Source organism: Garra rufa, chromosome 16, assembly GCF_049309525.1.
Source record: "Garra rufa chromosome 16, GarRuf1.0, whole genome shotgun sequence".
Classification (NCBI taxonomy): domain Eukaryota; kingdom Metazoa; phylum Chordata; class Actinopteri; order Cypriniformes; family Cyprinidae; genus Garra; species Garra rufa.
Window position 1 is genome coordinate 648,454 of NC_133376.1, and position 25,314 is coordinate 673,767.

General features: G+C 47.5%; 17 non-coding genes and 1 pseudogene across 17 annotated transcripts; all 18 read right to left on the reverse strand.

Annotated features, from left to right (window-relative positions):
* Nucleotides 1-405: 405 nt before the first annotated feature.
* LOC141289094 (U4 spliceosomal RNA) lies at nucleotides 406-546 on the reverse strand. Its single transcript, XR_012339837.1, has one exon. It is a non-coding gene; the product is annotated as a U4 spliceosomal RNA (small nuclear RNA).
* A 1,080-nt stretch (nucleotides 547-1,626) lies between these two features.
* LOC141289059 (U4 spliceosomal RNA) lies at nucleotides 1,627-1,767 on the reverse strand. Its single transcript, XR_012339804.1, has one exon. It is a non-coding gene; the product is annotated as a U4 spliceosomal RNA (small nuclear RNA).
* Nucleotides 1,768-2,332: 565 nt separating this feature from the next.
* Nucleotides 2,333-2,406, reverse strand: trnan-guu (transfer RNA asparagine (anticodon GUU)). The gene has a single exon. It is a non-coding gene; the product is annotated as a tRNA-Asn (tRNA).
* Nucleotides 2,407-3,542: 1,136 nt separating this feature from the next.
* Nucleotides 3,543-3,683, reverse strand: LOC141289086 (U4 spliceosomal RNA). The gene has a single exon (XR_012339830.1). It is a non-coding gene; the product is annotated as a U4 spliceosomal RNA (small nuclear RNA).
* Nucleotides 3,684-4,763: 1,080 nt separating this feature from the next.
* On the reverse strand, nucleotides 4,764-4,904 carry LOC141289060 (U4 spliceosomal RNA). The gene has a single exon (XR_012339805.1). It is a non-coding gene; the product is annotated as a U4 spliceosomal RNA (small nuclear RNA).
* A 5,979-nt stretch (nucleotides 4,905-10,883) lies between these two features.
* On the reverse strand, nucleotides 10,884-11,024 carry LOC141289087 (U4 spliceosomal RNA). Its single transcript, XR_012339831.1, has one exon. It is a non-coding gene; the product is annotated as a U4 spliceosomal RNA (small nuclear RNA).
* Nucleotides 11,025-12,104: 1,080 nt separating this feature from the next.
* Nucleotides 12,105-12,245, reverse strand: LOC141289061 (U4 spliceosomal RNA). Its single transcript, XR_012339807.1, has one exon. It is a non-coding gene; the product is annotated as a U4 spliceosomal RNA (small nuclear RNA).
* A 565-nt stretch (nucleotides 12,246-12,810) lies between these two features.
* On the reverse strand, nucleotides 12,811-12,884 carry trnan-guu (transfer RNA asparagine (anticodon GUU)). Its single transcript has one exon. It is a non-coding gene; the product is annotated as a tRNA-Asn (tRNA).
* Nucleotides 12,885-14,020: 1,136 nt separating this feature from the next.
* Nucleotides 14,021-14,161, reverse strand: LOC141289088 (U4 spliceosomal RNA). The gene has a single exon (XR_012339832.1). It is a non-coding gene; the product is annotated as a U4 spliceosomal RNA (small nuclear RNA).
* Nucleotides 14,162-15,241: 1,080 nt separating this feature from the next.
* On the reverse strand, nucleotides 15,242-15,382 carry LOC141289062 (U4 spliceosomal RNA). Its single transcript, XR_012339808.1, has one exon. It is a non-coding gene; the product is annotated as a U4 spliceosomal RNA (small nuclear RNA).
* Nucleotides 15,383-15,947: 565 nt separating this feature from the next.
* On the reverse strand, nucleotides 15,948-16,021 carry trnan-guu (transfer RNA asparagine (anticodon GUU)). Its single transcript has one exon. It is a non-coding gene; the product is annotated as a tRNA-Asn (tRNA).
* Nucleotides 16,022-17,158: 1,137 nt separating this feature from the next.
* LOC141289093 (U4 spliceosomal RNA) lies at nucleotides 17,159-17,299 on the reverse strand. The gene has a single exon (XR_012339836.1). It is a non-coding gene; the product is annotated as a U4 spliceosomal RNA (small nuclear RNA).
* Nucleotides 17,300-18,379: 1,080 nt separating this feature from the next.
* On the reverse strand, nucleotides 18,380-18,520 carry LOC141289052 (U4 spliceosomal RNA). The gene has a single exon (XR_012339798.1). It is a non-coding gene; the product is annotated as a U4 spliceosomal RNA (small nuclear RNA).
* Nucleotides 18,521-19,713: 1,193 nt separating this feature from the next.
* On the reverse strand, nucleotides 19,714-19,855 carry LOC141289096 (U4 spliceosomal RNA). Its single transcript, XR_012339840.1, has one exon. It is a non-coding gene; the product is annotated as a U4 spliceosomal RNA (small nuclear RNA).
* A 1,081-nt stretch (nucleotides 19,856-20,936) lies between these two features.
* LOC141289063 (U4 spliceosomal RNA) lies at nucleotides 20,937-21,077 on the reverse strand. Its single transcript, XR_012339809.1, has one exon. It is a non-coding gene; the product is annotated as a U4 spliceosomal RNA (small nuclear RNA).
* Nucleotides 21,078-21,642: 565 nt separating this feature from the next.
* trnan-guu (transfer RNA asparagine (anticodon GUU)) lies at nucleotides 21,643-21,716 on the reverse strand. Its single transcript has one exon. It is a non-coding gene; the product is annotated as a tRNA-Asn (tRNA).
* Nucleotides 21,717-22,731: 1,015 nt separating this feature from the next.
* Nucleotides 22,732-22,872, reverse strand: LOC141289095 (U4 spliceosomal RNA). The gene has a single exon (XR_012339839.1). It is a non-coding gene; the product is annotated as a U4 spliceosomal RNA (small nuclear RNA).
* Nucleotides 22,873-23,694: 822 nt separating this feature from the next.
* LOC141289066 (U4 spliceosomal RNA) lies at nucleotides 23,695-23,860 on the reverse strand (annotated as a pseudogene).
* Between the last annotated feature and the right edge of the window lie 1,454 nt (nucleotides 23,861-25,314).

Sequence of the window (25,314 nt, forward strand, 5' to 3'; positions counted from 1 at the left end):
CGCAGGGCCTCAGTGGAAAACAGGCCCTTGGCGGCTGGAACAAAAGACGAAGAATGCATCCACATGCACATGAATCAGGAGTGTTAAATAAAGAAACCACGCAAGATGACGACGTGGTCCAGTGGTTAAGGCGGTGGAAGGCTAATGCATTGTGCTCGACACGCATTGGAAGCTTTAGCGCCACTGAGAGCCCACCGGACCAGACAGGCCCAACCTGTTTACGATGGGTAACGGTGAGCTGTAATTGCGCTGCAGTTTAATGATAAACTGCAGTCCTGTCTTGAGAACATACTGACCAAACAACAAGCCTCCTGGCCCTGGCGCTCTATCATCAGCAGACGCGTTTTGGACGAGGAAAAAAAAACCTAAACGAAACAAGGCTACATTTCTCAACAAAACTCTAAGCCTCCAGAGAGGCTGGCAAAAATTGCCAAAGCTGACTGTATTTCAAGTCATCCTGGCGGGGTATTGGGTAAAGTTTTCAACCAGCAATGATCGCGCCTCGGATAAACCTCATAGGCTACAATATTGCCTCTGCGAAAGAAAGCCGGCAGCGGTCGTGACCTTTTGGTGCACCTACGTGGATGTGAACCGACAAGGTGGTAGCAAGTTTTAAACTGCCGCACAAACAGTCTCCTGGCACGGGTTGCTGCACCGTGTTTCTACGGAACAGGTTAGAGGTGTGCAAAAGACGGCTCATTCACTATTCCCTCTGTGCTCAAAACAGCCTGCTGAAAGCACAGCAGCAGCAGCTGAAAAGGTCCGCAGCATGGCCTCTCCCCGTCAGCAAGGCGGCGGGGTGGCCGAGTGTTTAAGGCGATGGACAGTTAATCCATTGTGCTCTACACAGTGGTTCGAATCCCATCCTTGCCGTTCGGCTCCTTTAGCACTGGACCTTAACCCAGGTCCTGGGCACCCCATGCTGGACTTTTTGTGTCTCCTCCTTATCTAACACACTCAGTCCAGTTCTTTGAGTTCTCTACTAATGGGCTGATGATCTGAATCAGGAGTGCTAAATAAAGCATGCTACGTAAAATGACGAGGTGGCCGAGTGGTTAAGGCGATGGACTGCTAATCCATTGTGCTCTGCACGCGTGGGTTCCAATCCCATCCTCGTCGTTCGGTTCCTTTAGCAGTGATCCTCAGTCCAGGTCCTGGGGACCCCGCTCTGCACTTTTTGTGTGTCTTCCTTATCTGACACACTCAGTTCAGTTCACTGGGCGCTCTACTAATGAGCTGATGGTCTGAACCGGGAGTGTTAAATAAAAGGGCCACGCAAAATGACGTGGTGGTCGAGTGGTTAAGGCGATGCAAGGCTAATCCGTTGTGCTTGGCGCGCCTTGGTTTGTGTGGGTTCGAATCCCATTCTCTTCATTTGATGCTTTAGCACCACTGAGAGCCCACCGGAACAGACAGGCCCAACCTGTTTACGATGGGTAACGGCGAGCTGTAATTGTGCCGTAGTTTAATGATACCTGCAGCAAAGTCTAGAGAACATATTGACAAAAGAACAAGTCTTCTGGCTCCGGCACGCTATGATCAGTTGACACCTCTTTGACGAGGACCAACAACCAGCCACGCCAATAAAAGGAAACAAAACGAAGCAAGACTATCTTTCTCAACAAGCCTCCAAAGAGACTGGCAAATATTGCCGAAGCTGACTGCATTTCAAGTCATCCCGGTGGGGTATTGGGTAAATTTTTCAACCGGCAATGACCACGGCTCAGATAAACCACATAGGCTACAATATTGCCTCTGCGATAGAACACCGGTGACGGTCGTGACCTTTCGGTGGACCTACGTGGATGTGAACCGACAAGTTGGTAACAAGCTGGATGAGCCCCAGGGACAGATCATCGGTGAAGACCTCTTCACCTAGACGGCCATCGACGCAAGACTGTGAAAACCAGATCCTCTCCAATCTGACTTTGTGAAAACATGGAACTTTTGCATCTGCATTAAAGTTAGTCTGTTTCTTCTTATTCTGAGTTCACCGTAGCCACCAGATCCATTCTGTATTCAGATCAGATGGTCACTGCAGTCCCCCGGATCCAGTCCGTACCATGAGCAGATGGTGGATCAGCACCTACAGCCGAATGTCAGCGGATACCATGTCAACTAGATGAGCCCCAGAGACAGATCATTAGTAAAGAATGCATCCACATGCCACAGCAAACTCGAGATGGTGAAAATGTTCACCAAACACCCGCCGCTGACTTCTTTTAAAACAAGCCAGCTTATCGAAGGGGCACAGGATAAACGCCCTGAGAAAGCTGTGCCTCGCAACCCTAAGAATGGCATAGGCGTTAGTGCAAAACTCCGGCATTTCACGCGTCCCTGGGTGGGCTCGAACCACCAACCTTTCGGTTAACAGCCGAACGCGCTAACCGATTGCGCCACAGAGACGGCCGTTGGTGCCTGCTGCCGCCGGATCGCGGTTGTAAAAGCAAGGCTTAGGGTTAGGGTTAGGGATTAGAATCGCACGTACTAACAGGCTTTTTTGAAAGATGTTTCCTGAGCTCACAAAATACGCTCAGCCTGTGCGGCAAATGGGCAAGCTGGAGCCACGCCACACTGTTGGGAAGAAAGAGAGTAAACAGAGCCGCCCAACGTGGGGCTCGAACCCACGACCCTGAGATTAAGAGTCTCATGCTCTACTGACTGAGCTAGCCGGGCTGGTCGTGGGTGTCTTCACCGGGTCGGATGCAGTTTTAATCGGCCCCCAAATTACACAGGCGAAACGGAGGCTCTCGCGTTGTGCAGGACTGTCGAGCCGTCCCGTGGGTAGGGCTTAGAGCAGGCTTAGAGTTTTCTTCTGTCAGTTTTGACCCGATCTGTTTTTGGGAAGCGCAGTTTGACCCAGCAGTGCGGGCCAACAACATGTTCTGTTTTGCCGCGTGAAGGCGGTTCAATGCTTTGGACAGCGTATGGTTGAGATGTGATTTTCCACCAATTTGGGGCACCTTTTTATGGAAATCAAGGATGATTTCATGGGAAATGGCAAACTGGTGTAGCGTTTGGCTAATAAGCTAAAGCTACAAAGGATGTACCGGTGCCCCGTCGTCCGAGCAGAATCCACATTCGGCCGTGATCGGAGGTTACTACTAAGGTTCGATTGTGTCTCATAGGGAGTTTGGCGCAGGGCCTCAGTGGAAAACAGGCCCTTGGCGGCTGGAACAAAAGACGAAGAATGCATCCACATGCACATGAATCAGGAGTGTTAAATAAAGAAACCACGCAAGATGACGACGTGGTCCAGTGGTTAAGGCGGTGGAAGGCTAATGCATTGTGCTCGACACGCATTGGAAGCTTTAGCGCCACTGAGAGCCCACCGGACCAGACAGGCCCAACCTGTTTACGATGGGTAACGGTGAGCTGTAATTGCGCTGCAGTTTAATGATAAACTGCAGTCCTGTCTTGAGAACATACTGACCAAACAACAAGCCTCCTGGCCCTGGCGCTCTATCATCAGCAGACGCCTTTTTGACGAGGAAAAAAAAACCTAAACGAAACAAGGCTACATTTCTCAACAAAACTCTAAGCCTCCAGAGAGGCTGGCAAAAATTGCCAAAGCTGACTGTATTTCAAGTCATCCTGGCGGGGTATTGGGTAAAGTTTTCAACCAGCAATGATCGCGCCTCGGATAAACCTCATAGGCTACAATATTGCCTCTGCGAAAGAATGCCGGCAGCGGTCGTGACCTTTTGGTGCACCTACGTGGATGTGAACCGACAAGGTGGTAGCAAGCTTTAAACTGCCGCACAAACAGTCTCCTGGCACGGGTTGCTGCACCGTGTTTCTACGGAACAGGTTAGAGGTGTGCAAAAGACGGCTCATTCACTATTCCCTCTGTGCTCAAAACAGCCTGCTGAAAGCACAGCAGCAGCAGCTGAAAAGGTCCGCAGCATGGCCTCTCCCCGTCAGCAAGGCGGCGGGGTGGCCGAGTGTTTAAGGCGATGGACCGTTAATCCATTGTGCTCTGCACAGTGGTTCGAATCCCATCCTTGCCGTTCGGCTCCTTTAGCACTGGACCTTAACCCAGGTCCTGGGCACCCCATGCTGGACTTTTTGTGTCTCCTCCTTATCTAACACACTCAGTCCAGTTCTTTGAGTTCTCTACTAATGGGCTGATGATCTGAATCAGGAGTGCTAAATAAAGCATGCTACGTAAAATGACGAGGTGGCCGAGTGGTTAAGGCGATGGACTGCTAATCCATTGTGCTCTGCACGCGTGGGTTCGAATCCCATCCTCGTCGTTCGGTTCCTTTAGCAGTGATCCTCAGTCCAGGTCCTGGGGACCCCACTCTGCACTTTTTGTGTGTCTTCCTTATCTGACACACTCAGTTCAGTTCACTGGGCGCTCTACTAATGAGCTGATGGTCTGAACCGGGAGTGTTAAATAAAAGGGCCACGCAAAATGACGTGGTGGTCGAGTGGTTAAGGCGATGCAAGGCTAATCCGTTGTGCTTGGCGCGCCTTGGTTTGTGTGGGTTCGAATCCCATTCTCTTCATTTGATGCTTTAGCACCACTGAGAGCCCACCGGAACAGACAGGCCCAACCTGTTTACGATGGGTAACGGCGAGCTGTAATTGTGCTGTAGTTTAATGATACCTGCAGCAAAGTCTAGAGAACATATTGACAAAAGAACAAGTCTTCTGGCTCCGGCACGCTATGATCAGTTGACACCTCTTTGACGAGGACCAACAACCAGCCACGCCAATAAAAGGAAACAAAACGAAGCAAGACTATCTTTCTCAACAAGCCTCCAAAGAGACTGGCAAATATTGCCGAAGCTGACTGCATTTCAAGTCATCCCGGTGGGGTATTGGGTAAATTTTTCAACCGGCAATGACCACGGCTCAGATAAACCACATAGGCTACAATATTGCCTCTGCGATAGAACACCGGTGACGGTCGTGACCTTTAGGTGGACCTACGTGGATGTGAACCGACAAGTTGGTAACAAGCTGGATGAGCCCCAGGGACAGATCATCGGTGAAGACCTCTTCACCTAGACGGCCATCGACGCGAGACTGTGAAAACCAGATCCTCTCCAATCTGACTTTGTGAAAACATGGAACTTTTGCATCTGCATTAAAGTTAGTCTGTTTCTTCTTATTCTGAGTTCACCGTAGCCACCAGATCCATTCTGTATTCAGATCAGATGGTCACTGCAGTCCCCCGGATCCAGTCCGTACCATGAGCAGATGGTGGATCAGCACCTACAGCCGAATGTCAGCGGATACCATGTCAACTAGATGAGCCCCAGAGACAGATCATTAGTAAAGAATGCATCCACATGCCACAGCAAACTCGAGATGGTGAAAATGTTCCCCAAACACCCGCCGCTGACTTCTTTTAAAACAAGCCAGCTTATCGAAGGGGCACAGGATAAACGCCCTGAGAAAGCTGTGCCTCGCAACCCTAAGAATGGCATAGGCGTTAGTGCAAAACTCCGGCATTTCACGCGTCCCTGGGTGGGCTCGAACCACCAACCTTTCGGTTAACAGCCGAACGCGCTAACCGATTGCGCCAAAGCTGGGGAACAATAGTCTGTTAAGGGGGGGGAAGAAAAGGAAGGAGGGGGAAGAAGGGGGGAAAAGAGAAAAAGAAAGAAAAAAGAGAGAAAAAAGGAAAAAATGAGGAGAAAAGAAATGAAAGGGAATTTTATCTCTTTGAACTTCAAAGCAATGTTTATGGAGTGTATATTTACAATAAATTATCTGAAAAAAAAATGTTTTGTCTATTTTCCTGTACATTTATATGGGAGTAAGGATGATCACAAGCTTCCCAGTTCATATTACAGTGTTGCCATACATTGAAGTGTTTACTGAATGTTTTATTTATCAGTAATTATCACATAAATGATGTCCAAATGAATGAAATTATTTGAATTAATGAATTTAAATAATATTTTATTAGATTTATATTACTGATTATTGATATCTTATTCAAAGGTTTTGCACTTTAAATATATTTCTGCTGTAGTTATGTTCTAAAACTTATAGTACAAAAAATTGTACATTTATTTATTAAATAATCCCCAAATTTATCAACATTTTTAAAAGGGCCTATAACCGTTAAATGATACTGTAACAAAGACATACAAAAAGAGTTATTTAATCATGACCAAACTTTTATTTTTCAATCAGTCATAGCCAATTATTCATTATTCTTTTCTTTTTTCTTTTTTTTTACATTTTTATTCTTATAGTTATGTTGCATGTGCAGAAAACAGAATAATATCTCTTAATAATACTTTCTATTGTCCATGACTCTTGTGCATTTTTTGCAAGTGCAAAAGAACAGAAAACAGAGCTATACATATAAATAAAACCGTCCAATGTCCATGGCTCTTGTGCATTAACTGCAAGTGAAAAGAACAGAAAGCACAGAACAATACAAATGAATAAAACTTTAAAATATTAATGACTCCTGTGCATGTTTTGAAAGTGCTAAAGAACAGAAAACAAAACTATACTATTAAATAAAACTGTCTTAATGTCCATGGCACTAGTGCATTCATTGCAAGTGCAAAAGAACAGAAAGCAGAAAACAATACACATAAATAAAACTTTATCCCCTTTATTTTTTGGACTCTTATGGATAGGGATGGGAATCGAAAACTGGTTCTTGTTGAGAACCGGTTCCCAGTGTTTCAATTCCTTTGAATCGTTTGCAAAATTTGCAAACGATTCCCTTAACGATTCCAGTGGGCACGAATGACGTCATCACGCGCATTGCGTAACGTACGCACGTTGCGTAGCTTACGCTCAGTCAATAGTAAGCATGGCTCCTAAGCGGAACAAACGCTCAAAAGTCTGGTTGTATTTCACCAAAAAAGACGAAAATAGGGCAACTTGCAATACTTGCAGCGTAGATATTTCCTCAAAGGGAGGAAATACCACTAACATGCTAAAACATTTGCGCACACAGCATGCAATAACAATAAAAGAATGTTGCGTTTTCGATCCGCTCCGGACTAACAGTTCTCAACCCAGCAGCGGCAGCAGCAGCAACAACGTTATTTCCTCGGCTAATAAAACTGATATTTAATAACTAATAACTAATTAACTAACAAACACTGCCATCATATTAGCTGTGTAAAACTTGCTGTTAGTAACGGTTAACGTTAAATGAACGCCTTCTCATGCATTACATTTTGATGACCATCACATAAGTCCAGAAAGATCACGTATCGTTCCTGAAAAAGCAGATATACTTATTTTTTTGCAAAATAATTGTTAAATCTTCATAGCAAGCTGATGGTTGCAGATTTGCAAAATGCACAGTTCAGCTGCATTTTACACTGTATTGTATTTGTCACTGGCTGACAGTTCTATTTTTGAGTTCATATATATCCTTTTAAAAAGGAGAATTTTAATTTCTATTAGAAAATGTTGGACATTCTTGTAGAATTGCCACAAAATAATTTATGTTGTATTTTGTAAATTTTACAGAAGAATATTTATTTTATTATTTAATAAATTTTCTCATTGGTGATGGTGATGCTAATCAACAATTTGTTGTCACTTTTCTTCTAAATGAGAATCGATAAGGGAATCGATAAAGAATCGAATCGTTAAGCAGAATCGAAAATGGAATTGGAATCGTAAAAATCTTATCAATTCCCATCCCTACTTATGGATGGCACAGAGCTTGAAATGGTCTCTATCAGGCGACAACAATCTGGCCACTGAGCAAGTGGGGCAGTGGTGGTGAATGTATGCCTCTTCACGCTCTCCACCCCTGGAGTGACCCTGTGTCCAGCCTGCTCTGGTGTCTGGCAGCAAACATCACTCTCTTCTTATCGTAATCCAGCAGGATCTGCCAACTATATTGCTCACCTAAGCAGAGAGAGCATATAATACATGGCAAATGAGAAAACAAAACAAGTGGTAGTGTTAACATATGACAGGTCAAGAAGAGAAACTGACCTGATAGAGGTTGTTCCACTTCCGCTGCCGTGGTGCTGGTCTGTTGCCTCCAGACGGACAAACCCCAGAGCTGGCAAAAGTCCTCAACCTGGCCATCCACTCGCCAACACCCATGGCCTTGTGGCTCTTTGGCTTAGTGCTCATCTAAATATATTAGGGAAATAATAGTTAGTAATGTGCATTTTGCAGGTATTGGACAACTACACAAATGTTTTAAATTTTTTTATAATGATACAACGATATATATTCAAGCTGACTAAATAATGGCACCCATTACAACAATTAAACATTATTTTATTGCTAATAAAGCAAAACAAGGTTACACATTTAAAGGTGTTACACTACAGTTATACATATAAAGATTTGAATATGAAATTACTACATGCAGTTACGATAGGGATAAGATTATTGTTTTGTTTGGTTTACAGTTAGTTGCATCCAATTATGCATAATTTACTGTTATTACTATAGTAACTACATATAGCATGTATTAATGACAATGTAAAATAAAGTACATTGTTAGTTAAAAGCTGTGGTTATACATATGATAATCAATCTGAGAAAAAAAAAAAAAAAAAAAAAGAACATAGTAAGTACACTTTACTTAAACCATGGTTAATTTTTGTAAAGGATGTCTATATAACATTGCATTTTCATTTAAATTATTATTTGTAGCACTTGCATCTGCGTTTATATAAATAGTAATCCATCTGCAAACACAAAACTTGATTACTACATTCACATAGCAAAATCACATTAAATGTTAATTGGAAATGATAATGTCTACAACTAAACATATTTTTTAAATCCAAATCAAACTTTAAATAGAATAGATGTGTTTACTATGCAAAATTACAGGCAAATGGTGTTTTATATGTAAGATTATAGGCAAATCATGGAAACAAAACATGATTACTACACTTTCACTATAGTAAAAGCATGGTAAATGACTTGGGTTTTTTTTCATTCATATTTTTATTTATAGTAAGACGGTGTTTACACTTAAAGAACAAGTAAACTGAGTTTAATAAGTACGATTACAGGCACAATTGTGTTTAATATGTGAGATTATAGGCAAGTAATGAAAAGAAAACATGATTACTACACTTTCACTATAGTAAAGCCATGGTAAATGACGACAAACACAAGCACAACGTTTTTTGTTGTTGCTGTTCATTCAGATTTTCATTTATAGTAAGACTGTGTTCATACAGTTGTAATCGATCAGCCAAAAACACAACATGGTTACTACGCTTTCACTATAGTAAAAACAAGGTAAATTGTCATAAGGGATGACTGCACTTACAGCTGAAACGCGTTTTTCCCCCATTTAAATCGAGCTTAAGAATGAGTAAATGGACTTTAGAAAGTTAGATTACATTTAAACAGTGTTTCATTATGGGCAATTCGCGAGTCAAAAGTTTGTGAACACGGATGAACGACGGACGAAAACGTAACGAGTTACCAATTGAGAACATTGTAAACAGAGAGGAAGAAAGTAAAAAACATGTATTACTTACTTTGAAAAGTTATCCTTTATTCCGTTCGTCTGATTTTTGAACCTGACTTAGAATGAAACTAAGCGCGGTGAGTGGCTCTCAACAATGGAGCTCGAGCGATGCGATTGGCTCTCGTCCATTCTCACAATGGACGGCGAGCGACGCGATTGGCTCTCGTCCATTCTCACAATGGACGGCGAGCGACGCGATTGGCTCTCGTCCATTCTCACAATGGACGGCGAGATCGGCGATTGGACGAGGAGACGGCCGCGGAAACAGACGATCCTGCTCCAGGTAGCGCCACAGAGACGGCCGTTGGTACCTGCTGCCGCCGGATCGCGGTTGTAAAAGCAAGGCTTAGGGTTAGGGTTAGGGATTAGAATCGCACGTACTAGCAGGCTTTTTTGAAAGATGTTTCCTGAGCTCACAAAATACGCTCAGCCTGTGCGGCAAATGGGCAAGCTGGAGCCACGCCACACTGTTGGGAAGAAAGAGAGTAAACAGAGCCTCCCAACGTGGGGCTCGAACCCACGACCCTGAGATTAAGAGTATCATGCTCTACCGACTGAGCTAGCCGGGCTGGTCGTGGGTGTCTTCACCGGGTCGGATGCAGTTTTAATCGGCCCCCAAATTACACAGGAGAAACGGAGGCTCTCGCGTTGTGCAGGACTGTCGAGCCGTCCCGTGGGTAGGGCTTAGAGCAGGCTTAGAGTTTTCTTCTGTCAGTTTTGACCCGATCTGTTTTTGGGAAGCGCAGTTTGACCCAGCAGTGCGGGCCAACAACATGTTCTGTTTTGCCGCGTGAAGGCGGTTCAATGCTTTGGACAGCGTATGGTTGAGATGTGATTTTCCACCAATTTGGGGCACCTTTTTATGGAAATCAAGGATGATTTCATGGGAAATGGCAAACTGGTGTAGCGTTTGGCTAATAAGCTAAAGCTACAAAGGATGTACCGGTGCCCCGTCGTCCGAGCAGAATCCACATTCGGCCGTGATCGTAGGTTACTACTAAGGTTCGATTGTGTCTCATAGGGAGTTTGGCGCAGGGCCTCAGTGGAAAACAGGCCCTTGGCGGCTGGAACAAAAGACGAAGAATGCATCCACATGCACATGAATCAGGAGTGTTAAATAAAGAAACCACGCAAGATGACGACGTGGTCCAGTGGTTAAGGCGGTGGAAGGCTAATGCATTGTGCTCGACACGCATTGGAAGCTTTAGCGCCACTGAGAGCCCACCGGACCAGACAGGCCCAACCTGTTTACGATGGGTAACGGTGAGCTGTAATTGCGCTGCAGTTTAATGATAAACTGCAGTCCTGTCTTGAGAACATACTGACCAAACAACAAGCCTCCTGGCCCTGGCGCTCTATCATCAGCAGATGCCTTTTTGACGTGGAAAAAAAAACCTAAACGAAACAAGGCTACATTTCTCAACAAAACTCTAAGCCTCCAGAGAGGCTGGCAAAAATTGCCAAAGCTGACTGTATTTCAAGTCATCCTGGCGGGGTATTGGGTAAAGTTTTCAACCAGCAATGATCGCGCCTCGGATAAACCTCATAGGCTACAATATTGCCTCTGCGAAAGAATGGCGGCAGCGGTCGTGACCTTTTGGTGCACCTACGTGGATGTGAACCGACAAGGTGGTAGCAAGCTTTAAACTGCCGCACAAACAGTCTCCTGGCACGGGTTGCTGCACCGTGTTTCTACGGAACAGGTTAGAGGTGTGCAAAAGACGGCTCATTCACTATTCCCTCTGTGCTCAAAACAGCCTGCTGAAAGCACAGCAGCAGCAGCTGAAAAGGTCCGCAGCATGGCCTCTCCCCGTCAGCAAGGCGGCGGGGTGGCCGAGTGTTTAAGGCGATGGACCGTTAATCCATTGTGCTCTACACAGTGGTTCGAATCCCATCCTTGCCGTTCGGCTCCTTTAGCACTGGACCTTAACCCAGGTCCTGGGCACCCCATGCTGGACTTTTTGTGTCTCCTCCTTATCTAACACACTCAGTCCAGTTCTTTGAGTTCTCTACTAATGGGCTGATGATCTGAATCAGGAGTGCTAAATAAAGCATGCTACGTAAAATGACGAGGTGGCCGAGTGGTTAAGGCGATGGACTGCTAATCCATTGTGCTCTGCACGCGTGGGTTCGAATCCCATCCTCGTCGTTCGGTTCCTTTAGCAGTGATCCTCAGTCCAGGTCCTGGGGACCCCACTCTGCACTTTTTGTGTGTCTTCCTTATCTGACACACTCAGTTCAGTTCACTGGGCGCTCTACTAATGAGCTGATGGTCTGAACCGGGAGTGTTAAATAAAAGGGCCACGCAAAATGACGTGGTGGTCGAATGGTTAAGGCGATGCAAGGCTAATCCGTTGTGCTTGGCGCGCCTTGGTTTGTGTGGGTTCGAATCCCATTCTCTTCATTTGATGCTTTAGCACCACTGAGAGCCCACCGGAACAGACAGGCCCAACCTGTTTACGATGGGTAACGGCGAGCTGTAATTGTGCTGTAGTTTAATGATACCTGCAGCAAAGTCTAGAGAACATATTGACAAAAGAACAAGTCTTCTGGCTCCGGCACGCTATGATCAGTTGACACCTCTTTGACGAGGACCAACAACCAGCCACGCCAATAAAAGGAAACAAAACGAAGCAAGACTATCTTTCTCAACAAGCCTCCAAAGAGACTGGCAAATATTGCCGAAGCTGACTGCATTTCAAGTCATCCCGGTGGGGTATTGGGTAAATTTTTCAACCGGCAATGACCACGGCTCAGATAAACCACATAGGCTACAATATTGCCTCTGCGATAGAACACCGGTGACGGTCGTGACCTTTCGGTGGACCTACGTGGATGTGAACCGACAAGTTGGTAACAAGCTGGATGAGCCCCAGGGACAGATCATCGGTGAAGACCTCTTCACCTAGACGGCCATCGACGCAAGACTGTGAAAACCAGATCCTCTCCAATCTGACTTTGTGAAAACATGGAACTTTTGCATCTGCATTAAAGTTAGTCTGTTTCTTCTTATTCTGAGTTCACCGTAGCCACCAGATCCATTCTGTATTCAGATCAGATGGTCACTGCAGTCCCCCGGATCCAGTCCGTACCATGAGCAGATGGTGGATCAGCACCTACAGCCGAATGTCAGCGGATACCATGTCAACTAGATGAGCCCCAGAGACAGATCATTAGTAAAGAATGCATCCACATGCCACAGCAAACTCGAGATGGTGAAAATGTTCACCAAACACCCGCCGCTGACTTCTTTTAAAACAAGCCAGCTTATTGAAGGGGCACAGGATAAACGCCCTGAGAAAGCTGTGCCTCGCAACCCTAAGAATGGCATAGGCGTTAGTGCAAAACTCCGGCATATCACGCGTCCCTGGGTGGGCTCGAACCACCAACCTTTCGGTTAACAGCCGAACGCGCTAACCGATTGCGCCACAGAGACGGCCGTTGGTGCCTGCTGCCGCCGGATCGCAGTTGTAAAAGCAAGGCTTAGGGTTAGGGTTAGGGATTAGAATCGCACGTACTAACAGGCTTTTTTGAAAGATGTTTCCTGAGCTCACAAAATACGCTCAGCCTGTGCGGCAAATGGGCAAGCTGGAGCCACGCCACACTGTTGGGAAGAAAGAGAATAAACAGAGCCGCCCAACGTGGGGCTCGAACCCACGACCCTGAGATTAAGAGTATCATGCTCTACCGACTGAGCTATCCGGGCTGGTCGTGGGTGTCTTCACCGGGTCGGATGCAGTTTTAATCGGCCCCCAAATTACACAGGCGAAACGGAGGCTCTCGCGTTGTGCAGGACTGTCGAGCCGTCCCGTGGGTAGGGCTTAGAGCAGGCTTAGAGTTTTCTTCTGTCAGTTTTGACCCGATCTGTTTTTGGGAAGCGCAGTTTGACCCAGCAGTGCGGGCCAACAACATGTTCTGTTTTGCCGCGTGAAGGCGGTTCAATGCTTTGGACAGCGTATGGTTGAGATGTGATTTTCCACCAATTTGGGGCACCTTTTTATGGAAATCAAGGATGATTTCATGGGAAATGGCAAACTGGTGTAGCGTTTGGCTAATAAGCTAAAGCTACAAAGGATGTACCGGTGCCCCGTCGTCCGAGCAGAATCCACATTCGGCCGTGATCGGAGGTTACTACTAAGGTTCGATTGTGTCTCATAGGGAGTTTGGCGCAGGGCCTCAGTGGAAAACAGGCCCTTGGCGGCTGGAACAAAAGACGAAGAATGCATCCACATGCACATGAATCAGGAGTGTTAAATAAAGAAACCACGCAAGATGACGACGTGGTCCAGTGGTTAAGGCGGTGGAAGGCTAATGCATTGTGCTCGACACGCATTGGAAGCTTTAGCGCCACTGAGAGCCCACCGGACCAGACAGGCCCAACCTGTTTACGATGGGTAACGGTGAGCTGTAATTGCGCTGCAGTTTAATGATAAACTGCAGTCCTGTCTTGAGAACATACTGACCAAACAACAAGCCTCCTGGCCCTGGCGCTCTATCATCAGCAGACGCCTTTTTGACGAGGAAAAAAAAACCTAAACGAAACAAGGCTACATTTCTCAACAAAACTCTAAGCCTCCAGAGAGGCTGGCAAAAATTGCCAAAGCTGACTGTATTTCAAGTCATCCTGGCGGGGTATTGGGTAAAGTTTTCAACCAGCAATGATCGCGCCTCGGATAAACCTCATAGGCTACAATATTGCCTCTGCGAAAGAATGCCGGCAGCGGTCGTGACCTTTTGGTGCACCTACGTGGATGTGAACCGACAAGGTGGTAGCAAGCTTTAAACTGCCGCACAAACAGTCTCCTGGCACGGGTTGCTGCACCGTGTTTCTACGGAACAGGTTAGAGGTGTGCAAAAGACGGCTCATTTACTATTCCCTCTGTGCTCAAAACAGCCTGCTGAAAGCACAGCAGCAGCAGCTGAAAAGGTCCGCAGCATGGCCTCTCCCCGTCAGCAAGGCGGCGGGGTGGCCGAGTGTTTAAGGCGATGGACCGTTAATCCATTGTGCTCTGCACAGTGGTTCGAATCCCATCCTTGCCGTTCGGCTCCTTTAGCACTGGACCTTAACCCAGGTCCTGGGCACCCCATGCTGGACTTTTTGTGTCTCCTCCTTATCTAACACACTCAGTCCAGTTCTTTGAGTTCTCTACTAATGGGCTGATGATCTGAATCAGGAGTGCTAAATAAAGCATGCTACGTAAAATGACGAGGTGGCCGAGTGGTTAAGGCGATGGACTGCTAATCCATTGTGCTCTGCACGCGTGGGTTCGAATCCCATCCTCGTCGTTCGGTTCCTTTAGCAGTGATCCTCAGTCCAGGTCCTGGGGACCCCGCTCTGCACTTTTTGTGTGTCTTCCTTATCTGACACACTCAGTTCAGTTCACTGGGCGCTCTACTAATGAGCTGATGGTCTGAACCGGGAGTGTTAAATAAAAGGGCCACGCAAAATGACGTGGTGGTCGAGTGGTTAAGGCGATGCAAGGCTAATCCGTTGTGCTTGGCGCGCCTTGGTTTGTGTGGGTTCGAATCCCATTCTCTTCATTTGATGCTTTAGCACCACTGAGAGCCCACCGGAACAGACAGGCCCAACCTGTTTACGATGGGTAACGGCGAGCTGTAATTGTGCTGTAGTTTAATGATACCTGCAGCAAAGTCTAGAGAACATATTGACAAAAGAACAAGTCTTCTGGCTCCGGCACGCTATGATCAGTTGACACCTCTTTGACGAGGACCAACAACCAGCCACGCCAATAAAAGGAAACAAAACGAAGCAAGACTATCTTTCTCAACAAGCCTCCAAAGAGACTGGCAAATATTGCCGAAGCTGACTGCATTTCAAGTCATCCCGGTGGGGTATTGGGTAAATTTTTCAACCGGCAATGACCACGGCTCAGATAAACCACATAGGCTACAATATTGCCTCTGCGATAGAACACCGGTGACGGTCGTGACCTTTCGGTGGACCTACGTGGATGTGAACCGACAAGTTGGTAACAAGCTGGATGAGCCCCAGGGACAGATCATCGGTGAAGACCTCTTCACCTAGACGGCCATCGACGCAAGACTGTGAAAACCAGATCCTCTCCAATCTGACTTTGTGAAAACATGGAACTTTTGCATCTGCATTAAAGTTAGTCTGTTTCTTCTTATTCTGAGTTCACTGTAGCCACCAGATCCATTCTGTATTCAGATCAGATGGTCACTGCAGTCCCCCGGATCCAGTCCGTACCATGAGCAGATGGTGGATCAGCACCTACAGCCGAATGTCAGCGGATACCATGTCAACTAGATGAGCCCCAGAGACAGATCATTAGTAAAGAATGCATCCACATGCCACAGCAAACTCGAGATGGTGAAAATGTTCACCAAACACCCGCCGCTGACTTCTTTTAAAACAAGCCAGCTTATGGAAGGGGCACAGGATAAACGCCCTGAGAAAGCTGTGCCTCGCAACCCTAAGAATGGCATAGGCGTTAGTGCAAAACTCCGGCATATCACGCATCCCTGGGTGGGCTCGAACCACCAACCTTTCGGTTAACAGCCGAACGCGCTAACCGATTGCGCCACAGAGACGGCCGTTGGTGCCTGCTGCCGCCGGATCGCGGTTGTAAAAGCAAGGCTTAGGGTTAGGGTTAGGGATTAGAATCGCACGTACTAACAGGCTTTTTTGAAAGATGTTTCCTGAGCTCACAAAATACGCTCAGCCTGTGCGGCAAATGGGCAAGCTGGAGCCACGCCACACTGTTGGGAAGAAAGAGAATAAACAGAGCCGCCCAACGTGGGGCTCGAACCCACGACCCTGAGATTAAGAGTATCATGCTCTACCGACTGAGCTATCCGGGCTAGTGGTGGGTGTCTTCACCGGGTCGGATGCAGTTTTAATCGGCCCCCAAATTACACAGGCGAAACGGAGGCTCTCGCGTTGTGCAGGACTGTCGAGCCGTCCCGTGGGTAGGGCTTAGAGCAGGCTTAGAGTTTTCTTCTGTCAGTTTTGACCCGATCTGTTTTTGGGAAGCGCAGTTTGACCCAGCAGTGCGGGCCAACAACATGTTCTGTTTTGCCGCGTGAAGGCGGTTCAATGCTTTGGACAGCGTATGGTTGAGATGTGATTTTCCACCAATTTGGGGCACCTTTTTATGGAAATCAAGGATGATTTCATGGGAAATGGCAAACTGGTGTAGCGTTTGGCTAATAAGCTAAAGCTACAAAGGATGTACCGGTGCCCCGTCGTCCGAGCAGAATCCACATTCGGCCGTGATCGGAGGTTACTACTAAGGTTCGATTGTGTCTCATAGGGAGTTTGGCGCAGGGCCTCAGTGGAAAACAGGCCCTTGGCGGCTGGAACAAAAGACGAAGAATGCATCCACATGCACATGAATCAGGAGTGTTAAATAAAGAAACCACGCAAGATGACGACGTGGTCCAGTGGTTAAGGCGGTGGAAGGCTAATGCATTGTGCTCGACACGCATTGGAAGCTTTAGCGCCACTGAGAGCCCACCGGACCAGACAGGCCCAACCTGTTTACGATGGGTAACGGTGAGCTGTAATTGCGCTGCAGTTTAATGATAAACTGCAGTCCTGTCTTGAGAACATACTGACCAAACAACAAGCCTCCTGGCCCTGGCGCTCTATCATCAGCAGACGCCTTTTTGACGAGGAAAAAAAAAACCTAAACGAAACAAGGCTACATTTCTCAACAAAACTCTAAGCCTCCAGAGAGGCTGGCAAAAATTGCCAAAGCTGACTGTATTTCAAGTCATCCTGGCAGGGTATTGGGTAAAGTTTTCAACCAGCAATGATCGCGCCTCGGATAAACCTCATAGGCTACAATATTGCCTCTGCGAAAGAATGCCGGCAGCGGTTGTGACCTTTTGGTGCACCTACGTGGATGTGAACCGACAAGGTGGTAGCAAGCTTTAAACTGCCGCACAAACAGTCTCCTGGCACGGGTTGCTGCACCGTGTTTCTACGGAACAGGTTAGAGGTGTGCAAAAGACGGCTCATTTACTATTCCCTCTGTGCTCAAAACAGCCTGCTGAAAGCACAGCAGCAGCAGCTGAAAAGGTCCGCAGCATGGCCTCTCCCCGTCAGCAAGGCGGCAGGGTGGCCGAGTGTTTAAGGCGATGGACCGTTAATCCATTGTGCTCTGCACAGTGGTTCGAATCCCATCCTTGCCGTTCGGCTCCTTTAGCACTGGACCTTAACCCAGGTCCTGGGCACCCCATGCTGGACTTTTTGTGTCTCCTCCTTATCTAACACACTCAGTCCAGTTCTTTGAGTTCTCTACTAATGGGCTGATGATCTGAATCAGGAGTGCTAAATAAAGCATGCTACGTAAAATGACGAGGTGGCCGAGTGGTTAAGGCGATGGACTGCTAATCCATTGTGCTCTGCACGCGTGGGTTCGAATCCCATCCTCGTCGTTCGGTTCCTTTAGCAGTGATCCTCAGTCCAGGTCCTGGGGACCCCGCTCTGCACTTTTTGTGTGTCTTCCTTATCTGACACACTCAGTTCAGTTCACTGGGCGCTCTACTAATGAGCTGATGGTCTGAACCGGGAGTGTTAAATAAAAGGGCCACGCAAAATGACGTGGTGGTCGAGTGGTTAAGGCGATGCAAGGCTAATCCGTTGTGCTTGGCGCGCCTTGGTTTGTGTGGGTTCGAATCCCATTCTCTTCATTTGATGCTTTAGCACCACTGAGAGCCCACCGGAACAGACAGGCCCAACCTGTTTACGATGGGTAACGGCGAGCTGTAATTGTGCTGTAGTTTAATGATACCTGCAGCAAAGTCTAGAGAACATATTGACAAAAGAACAAGTCTTCTGGCTCCGGCACGCTATGATCAGTTGACACCTCTTTGACGAGGACCAACAACCAGCCACGCCAATAAAAGGAAACAAAACGAAGCAAGACTATCTTTCTCAACAAGCCTCCAAAGAGACTGGCAAATATTGCCAAAGCTGACTGCATTTCAAGTCATCCCGGTGGGGTATTGGGTAAATTTTTCAACCGGCAATGACCACGGCTCAGATAAACCACATAGGCTACAATATTGCCTCTGCGATAGAACACCGGTGACGGTCGTGACCTTTCGGTGGACCTACGTGGATGTGAACCGACAAGTTGGTAACAAGCTGGATGAGCCCCAGGGACAGATCATCGGTGAAGACCTCTTCACCTAGACGGCCATCGACGCAAGACTGTGAAAACCAGATCCTCTCCAATCTGACTTTGTGAAAACATGGAACTTTTGCATCTGCATTAAAGTTAGTCTGTTTCTTCTTATTCTGAGTTCACCGTAGCCACCAGATCCATTCTGTATTCAGATCAGATGGTCACTGCAGTGCACTGCACTGAGATTAAGAGTCTCATGCTCTACCGACTGAGCTAGCCGGGCTGGTCGTGGGTGTCTTCACCGGGTCGGATGCAGTTTTCATCGGCCCCCAAATTACACAGGCGAAACGGAGGCTCTCGCGTTGTGCAGGACTGTCGAGCCGTCCCGTGGGTAGGGCTTAGAGCAGGCTTAGAGTTTTCTTCTGTCAGTTTTGACCCGATCTGTTTTTGGGAAGCGCAGTTTGACCCAGCAGTGCGGGCCAACAACATGTTCTGTTTTGCCGCGTGAAGGCGGTTCAATTCTTTTGACAGCGTATGGTTGAGATGTGATTTTCCACCAATTTGGGGCACCTTTTTATGGAAATCAAGGATGATTTCATGGGAAAAGGCAAACTGGTGTAGCGTTTGGCTAATAAGCTAAAGCTACAAAGGATGTACCGGTGCCCCGTCGTCCGAGCAGAATCCACATTCGGCCGTGATCGGAGGTTACTACTAAGGTTCGATTGTGTCTCATAGGGAGTTTGGCGCAGGGCCTCAGTGGAAAACAGGCCCTTGGCGGCTGGAACAAAAGACGAAGAATGCATCCACATGCACATGAATCAGGAGTGTTAAATAAAGAAACCACGCAAGATGACGACGTGGTCCAGTGGTTAAGGCGGTGGAAGGCTAATGCATTGTGCTCGACACGCATTGGAAGCTTTAGCGCCACTGAGAGCCCACCGGACCAGACAGGCCCAACCTGTTTACGATGGGTAACGGTGAGCTGTAATTGCGCTGCAGTTTAATGATAAACTGCAGTCCTGTCTTGAGAACATAATGACTAAACAACAAGCCTCCTGGCCCTGGCGCTCTATCATCAGCAGATGCCTTTTTGACGAGGAAAAAAAAACCTAAACGAAACAAGGCTACATTTCTCAACAAAACTCTAAGCTTCCAGAGAGGCTGGCAAAAATTGCCAAAGCTGACTGTATTTCAAGTCATCCTGGCGGGGTATTGGGTAAACTTTTCAACCAGCAATGATCGCGCCTCGGATAAACCTCAGAAGGCTACAATATTGCCTCTGCGAAAGAATGCCGGCAGCGGTCGTGACCTTTTGTTGCACCTACGTGGATGTGAACCGACAAGGTGGTAGCAAGCTTTAAACTGCCGCACAAACAGTCTCCTGGCACGGGTTGCTGCACCGTGTTTCTACGGAACAGGTTAGAGGTGTGCAAAAGACGGCTCATTCACTATTCCCTCTGTGCTCAAAACAGCCTGCTGAAAGCACAGCAGCAGCAGCTGAAAAGGTCCGCAGCATGGCCTCTCCCCGTCAGCAAGGCGGCGGGGTGGCCGAGTGTTTAAGGCGATGGACAGTTAATCCATTGTGCTCTACACAGTGGTTCGAATCCCATCCTTGCCGTTCGGCTCCTTTAGCACTGGACCTTAACTCAGGTCCTGGGCACCCCATGCTGGACTTTTTGTGTCTCCTCCTTATCTAACACACTCAGTCCAGTTCTTTGAGTTCTCTACTAATGGGCTGATGATCTGAATCAGGAGTGCTAAATAAAGCATGCTACGTAAAATGACGAGGTGGCCGAGTGGTTAAGGCGATGGACTGCTAATCCATTGTGCTCTGCACGCGTGGGTTCGAATCCCATCCTCGTCGTTCGGTTCCTTTAGCAGTGATCCTCAGTCCAGGTCCTGGGGACCCCACTCTGCACTTTTTGTGTGTCTTCCTTATCTGACACACTCAGTTCAGTTCACTGGGCGCTCTACTAATGAGCTGATGGTCTGAACCGGGAGTGTTAAATAAAAGGGCCACGCAAAATGACGTGGTGGTCGAGTGGTTAAGGCGATGCAAGGCTAATCCGTTGTGCTTGGTACGCCTTGGTTTGTGTGGGTTCGAATCCCATTCTCTTCATTTGATGCTTTAGCACCACTGAGAGCCCACCGGAACAGACAGGCCCAACCTGTTTACGATGGGTAACGGCGAGCTGTAATTGTGCTGTAGTTTAATGATACCTGCAGCAAAGTCTTGAGAAACATATTGACAAAACAACAAGTCTTCTGGCTCCGGCACGCTATGATCAGTTGACACCTCTTTGACGAGGACCAACAACCATCCACGCCAATAAAGGGAAACAAAACGAAGCAAGACTATCTTTCTCAACAAGCCTCCAAAGAGACTGGCAAATATTGCCGAAGCTGACTGCATTTCAAGTCATCCCGGTGGGGTATTGGGTAAATTTTTCAACCGGCAATGACCACGGCTCAGATAAACCACATAGGCTACAATATTGCCTCTGCGATAGAACACCGGTGACGGTCGTGACCTTTCGGTGGACCTACGTGGATGTGAACCGACAAGGTGGTAACAAGCTGGTTGAGCCCCAGGGACAGATCATCAGTGAAGACCTCTTCACCTAGACGGCCATCGACGCAAGACTGTGAAGTCCAGATCCTCTCCAATCTGACTTTGTGAAAACATGGAACTTTTGCATCTGCATTAATGTTAGTCTGTTTCTTCTTATTCTGAGTTCACCGTAGCCACCAGATCCATTCTGTATTCAGATCAGATGGTCACTGCAGTCCCCCGGATCCAGTCCGTACCATGAGCAGATGGTGGATCAGCACCTACAGCCGAATGTCAGCGGATACCATGTCAACTAGATGAGCCCCAGAGACAGATCATCAGTAAAGAATGCATCCACATGCCACAGCAAACTCGAGATGGTGAAAATGTTCACCAAACACCCGCCGCTGACTTCTTTTAAAACAAGCCAGCTTATCGAAGGGGCACGGGATAAACGCCCTGAGAAAGCTGTGCCTCGCAACCCTAAGAATGGCATAGGCGTTAGTGCAAAACTCCGGCATTTCACGCGTCCCTGGGTGGGCTCGAACCACCAACCTTTCGGTTAACAGCCGAACGCGCTAACCGATTGCGCCACAGAGACGGCCGTTGGTGCCTGCTGCCGCCGGATCGCGGTTGTAAAAGCAAGGCTTAGGGTTAGGGTTAGGGATTAGAATCGCACGTACTAACAGGCTGTTTTGAAAGATGTTTCCTGAGCTCACAAAATACGCTCAGCCTGTGCGGCAAATGGGCAAGCTGGAGCCACGCCACACTGTTGGGAAGAAAGAGAGTAAACAGAGCCACCCAACGTGGGGCTCGAACCCACGACCCTGAGATTAAGAGTCTCATGCTCTACCGACTGAGCTAGCCGGGCTGGTCGTGGGTGTCTTCACCGGGTCGGATGCAGTTTTCATCGGCCCCCGAATTACACAGGCGAAACGGAGGCTCGTTGTGCAGGACTGTAGAGCCTTCCCGTGGGTAGGGCTTAGAGCAGGCTTAGAGTTTTCTTCTGTCAGTTTTGACCCGATCTGTTTTTGGGAAGCGCAGTTTGACCCAGCAGTGCGGGCCAACAACATGTTCTGTTTTGCCGCGTGAAGGTGGTTCAATGCTTTGGACAGCGTATGGTTGAGATGTGATTTTCCACCAATTTGGGGCACCTTTTTATGGAAATCAAGGATGATTTCATGGGAAATGGCAAACTGGTGTAGCGTTTGGCTAATAAGCTAAAGCTACAAAGGATGTACCGGTGCCCCGTCGTCCGAGCAGAATGCATCCACATGCACATGAATCAGGAGTGTTAAATAAAGAAACCACGCAAGATGACGACGTGGTCCAGTGGTTAAGGCGGTGGAAGGCTAATGCATTGTGCTCGACACGCATTGGAAGCTTTAGCGCCACTGAGAGCCCACCGGACCAGACAGGCCCAACCTGTTTACGATGGGTAACGGTGAGCTGTAATTGCGCTGCAGTTTAATGATAAACTGCAGTCCTGTCTTGAGAACATACTGACCAAACAACAAGCCTCCTGGCCCTGGCGCTCTATCATCAGCAGACGCCTTTTTGACGAGGAAAAAAAAACCTAAACGAAACAAGGCTACATTTCTCAACAAAACTCTAAGCTTCCAGAGAGGCTGGCAAAAATTGCCAAAGCTGACTGTATTTCAAGTCATCCTGGCGGGGTATTGGGTAAAGTTTTCAACCAGCAATGATCGCGCCTCGGATAAACCTCATAGGCTACAATATTGCCTCTGCGAAAGAATGCCGGCGGCGGTCGTGACCTTTTGGTGCACCTACGTGGATGTGAACCGACAAGGTGGTAGCAAGCTTTAAACTGCCGCACAAACAGTCTCCTGGCACGGGTTGCTGCACCGTGTTTCTACGGAACAGGTTAGAGGTGTGCAAAAGACGGCTCATTCACTATTCCCTCTGTGCTCAAAACAGCCTGCTGAAAGCACAGCAGCAGCAGCTGAAAAGGTCCGCAGCATGGCCTCTCCCCGTCAGCAAGGCGGCGGGGTGGCCGAGTGTTTAAGGCGATGGACCGTTAATCCATTGTGCTCTGCACAGTGGTTCGAATCCCATCCTTGCCGTTCGGCTCCTTTAGCACTGGACCTTAACCCAGGTTAATAATGGGCTGATGATCTGAATCAGGAGTGCTAAATAAAGTATGTCACATAAAATGACGAGGTGGCCGAGTGGTTAAGGCGATGGACTGCTAATTCATTGTGCTCTGCATGTGTGGGTTCGAGTCCCATCCTCGTCGTTCACCAGACACCTGCTGCTGATTTCTTTTAAAACAAGCCAGCTTATTGACGCGCGTGCAAATTTCCGGCACTTCACACGTCCCTGGGTGGGCTCGAACCACCAACCTTTCGGTTAACAGCCCAACGCGCTAACTGATTACGCTATAGAGCCAGCTGCTGGCTGCTGCTGCCGCCGCCGGATCACGGTTGTAAAACCAACGGGACTAGAATCGCACATACTAACTATTTTGAAAGATGTTTCCGGAGCTCACAAAATTCGCTCTTTGACGAGAAAAAAAGCCCAAAACTAAACAAGGCTTTCTTTCTCAACAAAACTTTAAGCCGCCAGAAAGGCTGTCAAAAATTGCCAAAGCTGACTGTATTTCAAGTCATCCCGGCAGGGTATTGGATAAAGTTTTCAACCAGCAATGATCGTGCCTTATTGCCCATTATTGTGACGGAACGCCCGCGGGACCACCTCCCAGGCCACGAGCCTCGCCCCCAAGGTCCCACGAACCCACTATTTGTCCATTTGGCCATTATTGTTATGGAACGCCAGCGGGACCCCATCCCCGGCCACGGGCCCCGCCCCCAAGGTCCCACGAACCCACTATTTGTCCATTTGTCCATTATTGTTGCGGAACCCCCCGGGACCCCCTCCCCGGCCACGAGCCCCGCCCCCAAGGTCCCAAGAACCCACTATTTGTCCATTTGTCCATTATTGTTTTGGAACACCCGCAGAACCCCCCATGGAAATCCACATTGTTGTTCATATGTAAGCAAATTGTACAGTATTATGACATAAAATGCACATAAATGGATTCCAATAAGTGTGCTGAGTACAGTAGAGGTGTTTTTATGAACAATATCCGAGCTCAGCACTGGCCCGAACCCTATAAGCGCTCCCCCCTATGGGCTGAAGGTGAGGAGACAGGGTGGAGGAGGGGCGTTGACAAGTCAAGAGCTGATGAAGGTAGGATTGTTGTGTTATTTATAGGGATTTTTCCTGTGCTGATTGGTTAGGGAGAGTGATTGCTAAGGGTGAATTGGCCGTGTTAATTATCTGTGCGAGCTCCTCCCGAAACTTGTTAATAAAACATCACTCATTTGTATGCAAATTCTACAGTATTATGACATAAAACTCACATAAATGGATTCCAGTGAGTGTGCTGAGTACAGTAGAGGTGTTTTTATCAACAATATTGGGATGTTTATTTACATGACAAAATGTCCATTTTCAATTTATTCAGCGGGCCCTTCATACTGCTCCAGTGGGCATTAATTTTAATACAAATTCTACAGTATTGTGACATAAAACTGACAGAACTGGCTTCCAGTGAGTGTGCGGATTACAGTAGAGGTGTTTTCATCAGCAATATTGCACATACCTATTAAAAAAATACACTTGATTGAAGTGTCCACGGAAGCAGTATGAAGGACCAGTCAAATAAGTTGTGGGTGGACATAAAATGTGGGGGTCCATATCTCTGGCCCTCGGAGGTGTAGGGACTTGGGGCAGGTGACATATGAAAGAGGTGCCCATGTTCTAACATTACCCCGAGTTTGGTGGAGTTTGCCCTCTTTTTAGGTGAGTTACGCCGGTTTCACACTGCACGCGTAAGCAGGACCTAAGCAGCGCGTGCGCAGCACGTAAGCAGAGCAGAAGCAGTGTGCATCCATTTTGCTTTCACACCGGCAGCGTTTGTTGCGCGCAGCTGAACTGCAGCTTGTGTACTGCAAATGAGTATCGTTCATTCGGTCACGCATTTCAGGTGTTCTCTGACAACTGTCTGTCATGTGCATTAAATTGTGATATGGTTGTATGTTGTAGATTTAAGTAGCAAATGAGAAACGCTAAAATATTGAATATATTTTTAGACAAAGGTCTTAAAGGGTAACGAAACTCCCCTGTTTCAGCACTGGCTACTCTCACCACAGTTTTGAAAAATGCTGCAAAAGTGG